Source organism: Lasioglossum baleicum, chromosome 7, assembly GCF_051020765.1.
Source record: "Lasioglossum baleicum chromosome 7, iyLasBale1, whole genome shotgun sequence".
Lineage (NCBI taxonomy): Eukaryota > Metazoa > Arthropoda > Insecta > Hymenoptera > Halictidae > Lasioglossum > Lasioglossum baleicum.
In genome coordinates this window covers 18,169,516-18,177,258 of record NC_134935.1, presented here as the reverse complement: position 1 = coordinate 18,177,258, position 7,743 = coordinate 18,169,516, and positions in this window count along the sequence as shown.

Below are 7,743 nucleotides of genomic sequence, written 5' to 3'. Positions count from 1 at the left end.
TGTACGATCTTTTTTCTCTCGGTTAACGAACGCGAAAAAACAACGTAAGCACATTGTTTTCATGGGATCCGTACACTCGTCCGAAATGGCCGATAAAAATTATTATTAGGTCATTAATTATTAAAATTAGGTCATTAAGTATGAAACTTGACAAATAAAACGCATTTGTCAAGTTTCATACTTAACGACCTGACATGTTTCAGATATGGAATTATGCATTTTTACATGTTTAGGTACAATTTAGTTTGATGTATTTAAGAGCTTTCTCTCTACGTAACGGAGTCGTAAAGTGAGTGTAGTGAGAATATTGGTTCTACTCCCATTTTCTTCGTTTCCTGAGTAACTGAATTCCTGAATACTTTGCTTGAATAATATTCACACACGTCCTATCATTTCATCCCATTAGTTTGCCTGGAAAATGTACATTCATCAATATACCTCAAACAAACAAAAACACTGTGAAACGGATGTACAGGGTATATAAAAAGTAATGGTCGTCGTTCTAGGGATGAATCTACACCTCTTGATCGGGGGAGATGTAGTATTAGCAAGCAAAGAATATTCAGAGAAACTTTCTAACATTATTAGAAGTACATTAAAGCATTCTTGAAAGAAATGTAGTAACTGGGTTGGCTACACAAGGGTTAATGCCCCTGACCATAGCCCTTTGAGTTTTCCTGAAAAGTTCAAGCGGCTCGAATGTTTGGCAAAATGCGGTTCACGTTTCGACCGATCTATCGGTTCACGGAAGTCCGCGTACACCGGCCTTAAAAATTCAAGGATTCCGCGAAGTTCTGGCACTGGCACCGCTTCTTCTGGAACCGTTCTAGCCGCGCGGAGTGAATCACAGCGCGCGAATTTGAAACGCAAAACGGCCTAGGGGCGAGGCGCATACACCATCGAGCGGACGCCGACGCCGACGCTACGCGACCAGCTTTCTACGCCGAAATTTCCGTTCGCCGAATATCTACATAATATGTACGTCGGAAGTGGCGGTCGTACGATCGTGCGTCATTTGCATCGACTGGAATTGGCTAATCGGCGATTCCGCGTAGGCTGGCGACCAGCCGAACGACCGCGCGGAATACCAGTCGATCTTTCGTGCGAACATTCCTATCCTGGTCGCGGGAATCATCTAGATCGTATTGGATCTACGGTTTCGAAGCTGTGACTTATTTTTCGAAAGAGGAGACCGACCACGCCAGTCCGATTACCCAAAAGCAGTCCATTTTCAGCGAGATGCACAGTCTATCGTGACGAAAATCATTCGATCAAACTAATCGACCGTCTATTATCATTAGACTGCGGGCTTTATGCATTTATAAGAAACATAGGTAGTACAATTTAAAGCAGTGAACATATGAAAAAGATTTAAGGACGTCAGTGTGTTAAGTTCAACTGTATAAGAGATAATTAGAAGAAGAAAAGAATGTCTAAATAGGTGGCCCCTGTTTCTTGCAACCGAGTACGGTAGAAAACCCACGAAGATTACGTTAATATAGTTTACGCTTTTATTTTTATAGTCACTAATGGTCATGATTTTATTTAATAACTTTTTTATAATTGTACCAAACGATCTGATGTTTCGTAAGCGATTGGAAGCATTGGTTTCAGCGAGATTGGACTGTGGGAAGAGGTTTAAAATTCGATTTGAAGATCTGACGCATACAACAACACGGCAAGTTAATGTATAAGCGTGGTAATAATGAATATTAATTATCGGTATAGTCTCGAGAAGGAGATAAAGAACGAGCGAGATCTCGGTGTTGCGGATTCGAAGCGTACAGTTGCGGTCGTATTATAAACGGAACGAGGTCGTCGCTCGTTGCTCGTCGTGCATCGATTCTTATGAATTTACCATGTTATCGACTATTACACTCGGAGACAGTTCGATTCGTTCCGCTGATTTGACTCGCGTTACTTTTAGGAGATCGGAGAGCCTAGTACCGCGAACCATTTGTCTTCATCTTGATCATCTTGGCTGTGTCTTTTCATTTGTTTCATCATCGAGGAACAAGACTGTCCGCGTCACCCTACTCTATTAGCAGATGCGATCCCGCGGTGCATATGCAGGGCCCTTATCGTTATTGTAGAGCGATGTCCCGTTCACTGAACCTCGCTGGCAATCGTGCATCAAACACGAACGCAATTTACAATACCCTACATTAGTTTATTCCTTGCAATTTTATCTACCGTACTGCTTCGCTCGAGCTGCTCGTGATAAAACACAATTAGAAACAAGCTAAGGTTCTCACCTGTCCTAGCCACCTCGTATCTAGTTCTTGATTAGGTACTAGGTCTCTATCAATTCATGAAATCAGTCCACAGTCCACTCGAAATAATTTTTTAAAATAAAGATCGACGAGAGAGAGAGAGAGACACAATAATACATGCGTTGTACGTGAAAGCAGTTAATCCTTCGCCGTATCATTTTCTTTGGGCCGTTCACACACGGGTCACACATAGTGATTACTAGACAGAGCAGAGAGTAAGTGTAATTCAAAATAGTAAACACATTAGAAGAATTTAAGAATGCTGTTAAAATACATTTCTATTTCACTCCAGTTTTATGCTGGTCGTGGCATCCTGGCTGGTAGCAGATTAGTCACGTGACATTGCGAGACATGCACGACGGGGACGAAATGCGTCACGTGACCGGGCCGTGGCGGAAGAGTGGGGAATAGCGTCATAGAAGGGGAAAGTAGAGTGGGGAGTCAATTGTTAATCTGGCGACGCTGCTCTGAACTTCTCGAGGCGCCGATATTGTTGCATCGGCCGATCGCCAGTTGATTCGATATGCAGGATCATGCTCGGTTACATCATTATTAGCATTCGTAGGTTGCGCTAACAGTTTCCGCGAACTCGATGATCCCCGCTGGTCTCGGCTGTCCCCGCGTTTCCCTGTTAACGTTAACAACGTCGCGTTATCCGTAAGCGGAATCCGTCAATGAAACGGTTTCTATTCGGGTCTCTCGCATGTGTGGATTTCTAAATGAAACAGAGAGCCACGCACACGTATACATACAGATAGATGGAGAGAGAGAGAGAGAATAGTTCGTCTGACATCCTAGAAAAAAGCGGGTCACGTGGACGGTTCAGTCGTCGACAGGACAACATGGCTAGAACAAGGACGACCGCCATCGTCGTCGTCGTCGTCGTCGATCATTGGCCTAAATCACCAGCTTCGCTGGTCACCGGTGTGTAGCATGCTAATTCACGCCGGCAAAAAATGTTAATGTGTCGTCTCTCGTTTTAACCGATCGTTCTCTTTCTCTCTGTCGCATTGTATCGCGTTATGTTAATGAACTTTCATATTTCATGCTCCCTATCGTGAAACGGTTCGCATCGGTGATTCGTCCTCGGCGCGGAATCATTTATCCTGGCATAAATGTTTCATTCCAGCGTACGAACGGTGCCTGTTTGACCGTTCGGTTCGTCGAGTATCGCAATTTATCCTCCCTCGCAACAAACTTCGTCCACCGTGCCTGTACTTCGCGTTCACACGTTTCGTTTGTTACGGTCGACAGGCTGGCGATACATTTTCGAGATACGCGGAGGTTATTCAAAATATGTGCTGCGGAAAATTTGTCACTTCACCGAAACAGATGATTCCGAATAGAATAGAGATATGAACTTTTTCGTGAAAGATCTGGGCAGGATAAGAAATAAATATTTCAAATCATTTACTTCGCACCCTTATTTTAAATACATACTGTTACTTCAAAACCTGATAATCTGGTTAGCTAATATATAATTTTGAAGAGCAATTTATCTGTTAAAACAATTATTTTAAAATGATATTTCAAGTAATGTTATTTCAAAAGTGATCACAGGCATGGAAGTAATTATCCAACGTATTGCAATTGTATTAAAATTTATTTAGGTGATATTTACTAACTATCAGTTCCAAATCCAGGTCGTGTGGTCCAATATTAAAAATTTATGGTCTTTATAAAAGTGTCAATATTAAAAAGTTAGTATTCATAAGTTTATAACACAGATTGGAAATAATGTCAAATATGTACATATCGAGTTTCCTGATCGGGATGCAGGAGACGGGAAAGGCTATGCGCGGACGTCAAGAATTTTTGCGACTGCATCGCGACGTTCCAATTTCGCTCACGGAAGTTCCATTTCGTTTCGTTTAAATGATCCTTAATGGTTAAATGTGTAATGTTCTGCAGAACTTGTCCGAGAGTCGCGCCAATTTGCTTTCCCGGAACAGAGGCGCCTAATGATTCGTCTTAACGGGCTATTCTACTTTAGACCTTTGAAAAGATCGACTTTCTTTTGCATTTCCTAAGGCATAGTCGAATTTCCGTATTGGACAAAGTTGAAACAATTTCGGAGAGGTAATGCGCAGCGCGCGAGGTGTTCAAAGTATTCAAGTACCGATGATTATCAAACTTTGCGTATGCCTTCAATAAATTGCTATCGCCGACACTACAATTACAGTGGTACAATACCGACAGTACAATTTTCTAGAATTTCAACATGATCACGGAAAATATCTGGTCTGAATCACCAAATGATTGCAGCAACATCCTTAACATAATAACAATATCTATCATAGAGAAAGAAAATGACGATCGCCGTCGTCCTCGAAGGATTAAATCAGAATATCTTTTTGGAAATTGGGCCAAACAACTTGACCTTGTTTCAACTACTAGAAGCATTGACTTACTAAATTATGTGCACTATAGATTTGGAGAAACTGCAATTGATAAGAAACTTCATCTCCGGAAACCAAAGATTTTTAACATTTTAAGATGTAATCCTGTAGATTTCGGTGAGAATCCACTGGTTCAAAAGTAATGAGCGTTTAAAGTTCAGCGATTTTCAGCGTTTTTGGCAGGTAAGAGCGTTTATTATTTTTCCTCGGATACGCATAAAGCACCAAATCCTGCGTAAAAAAAAGCATTGTTATAGTAATATAACATGGCTGCCGAAAACTGAGTACTGAAATGGAACGTTCACAACGCTCTGCTAAAATGGACCGAGCTCCCATCGTCCGAAGGTTAGGGTACAAATAAAAGAGTAAGCAAGAGTTCGATAACGAAGTCGATGTAACATGGCAGGGAAAATGAAGGGGGCCGATTGAATATTTCATTCGGAGAATTAGAGATCGCAATTTGTAGATGACCAAGACCACGTTTCTGGTGAGACGTTCGTCGGTAACGGCAGCTTGCGCGAACGTTCGGTCGGATTGTTTTCATCCGGCAAAAATGGCTCGCCGTGTGAAAATAGACGACCCGGCTCTGTGTGTGTGCGCGTGTGTGTGCGTGCGTGCGCGCGTAGAAATGGGGATGATGCAGTTGGCCTGGATAAAGGTCAGTGGCCGACCTAGCCCCCCAGCAAGCCGACACCACCAGCTCTGCCACCCACCGGGGTATTGATTTTGTTAACCTTCTAGGCTCTAGCCCCGTGGCACCCCACCCCCTCCCAACCCCTCGCCCTCACTGCCGCCTCTGCCTCTTCCTCGAGCAGAGTTCTCGCAACCAATGACATCTTGCTATCGTGCGATTTGAGCTATTGTTGCGTATTTTTCTGCCTTTCGCTGGTTCGATTCCAACGTTTTTTATAAAATCAGATTTTATTTGATATTCTTATACACATAAAATGCTTACACATGTTATTATTTCACGATAAATTAGGAACGATATTAAAATAAAGTACGATCGAAGCGTGATACCGGAGTAATCGGTACAGTTATCCTAAGCGATCATCCCCAAACATCCGTGAACAGAATCGGATGGACACGGTTCGCTCGCAAGTCCCTAGGTCCTCACACCTCTCGCTATCGACGTTCTACCGTACGGACGTACATGTACGTTACACGTTGCAGTTACAGTTTGCTCCGACAATTAATGGTCTCTATTCAACCGTGTTCACTTCTGCGCGAGTTTCGGGCAGGCATGCGACCAACCCGAACACTGTCTGCCATCCGTTCGGCTCCCGACACCAGCCAATATTTCAGCTCTCGAGCGCTCAAGTAGGCAATAATTTACGATCGCCGATCGCGTCCTTACGTTCGCACGCGGTGCGGTGCGGTGCGGTGCGGTGCCGATTCCGCGCGTTCGTTAGCGCATTCTTACTGTTTTCGCTTCGACGCGACGGTACGCGATTCGCGTTTCGTATCGCGGCACTTTCCTCGGGGCACCGTGGAACGTCCGAAGACGGATCGCCTGCAGCCCCCATGTAATTGACGCGCTTGCAGGTGCACGTGTAACCGCGCGTTGTATGCGGCCGCGTGCACACGTGTGCAGCGAAACAGCTAGCGTACAACGGCCAGGCCTGCAAGCGGAATTCTAATGCCGTGTATCTGTGCCACTGTGCGAATTGAATTCCAATTATATGCTTGATTTACTTGTCATTCAGTCGGGACTCCCTGGGAATCGCATCCGCGACATTTGGCGCCACTCCATCTTCGTCCGCTGTGGCAACGGTGTCGATTGCTCTCTCTCTCTCTCTCTCTCTCTCTCTCTCTCTCTCTCTCTCTCTCTCGCGGTGATAACTACTCGCGAATTCGTGCACCTGCCCGAACCCTTAAGGGGGTACACTCCCAAAGAAACAGGTTGCACACGCGTGCTATCTTTAATTTCTCGTGTTAAGACTATGCTAGCGTCGAAACTCTGTGTAGTGTGTAAAACATACCTTCTGCGAATATGTAAAACAGAACATTGATTCACTTTAGTTCAATGAGTTCTCTTAATTGGAAGGGAAACGCATATTCCGACACAAACAAAATCATAGCACACTTGAAAAATAAAGATATATATATATATATTTTATACAACACAAAACTATATGTGTCATGAAACAAAAGTATACATATTTCTTATAACAATATATACACCAAACAATATTTTTCTAATAATGTGTGGAACCTCCTTTGTTTTCTATGATTTCCACCATCCTTTTAGGTAAAGAATTATATAGTTGTTTAATTTTTGTCTAAATTAAATTTTCCCATTCAGTTGTAATGCAAGTTTTTAATTCATTTATGTTTGCATTTATGAAAGCATTGGCCAGCAATTTTCAATGATATTAAGGTCGGGTGAGCACGCTTTTCATTTAAAAAATATTCCTTAACAATTTTAGCAGTATGTACTGCAGCATTATCTTGTTGGAATGTACAGGGTGTTTCCTACTTTTCCGGCAAGATTGTAGGAGCATGATCTACAAGTGAACATACATGAAAAATGTTATATAAAGTTTGGTTATAAAGGATGTAGAAACGCACACTCGTTTCTAGGATTGCGAGGGTGCGGGGATGCGCCTTCTCATTTCTCGATAACGCAAGAATGGTGTTTTTCAGTAGTCAAAAGCGCTGTGGCGTGGCGCGGCATGGTATGGCAAGTCAGCGGCGCAAGAACTGGCCATGGGGTTTCTACCCGGTGGTGTTGCGAACGCGTACATCGCGTGCTATTGACGGTATTACTACGAATTTGCATATACACATATGCAAATCGCGTGGCGCGAATGTCGCCTATCGATATCGGTTCTATATCTCGGCGCTGCCGCGGCGAACACGCTTCGAAGCGAACGGTAAACTCGCTTTCGTTCGTACGCGTACTCTGAGAAGATACAGGATCTTCGGAAAAAATTAACCCTTTACGCTGCTGCGGCGCTGTTACGGCGCCACACACCTCCGTCCATAAATATCTCTGTTGGGTTCATAGCACAGGGTATTTAATCGATATTACGTAAGCCGTGACGGTTTCTTCAGTATTGTATTCATTA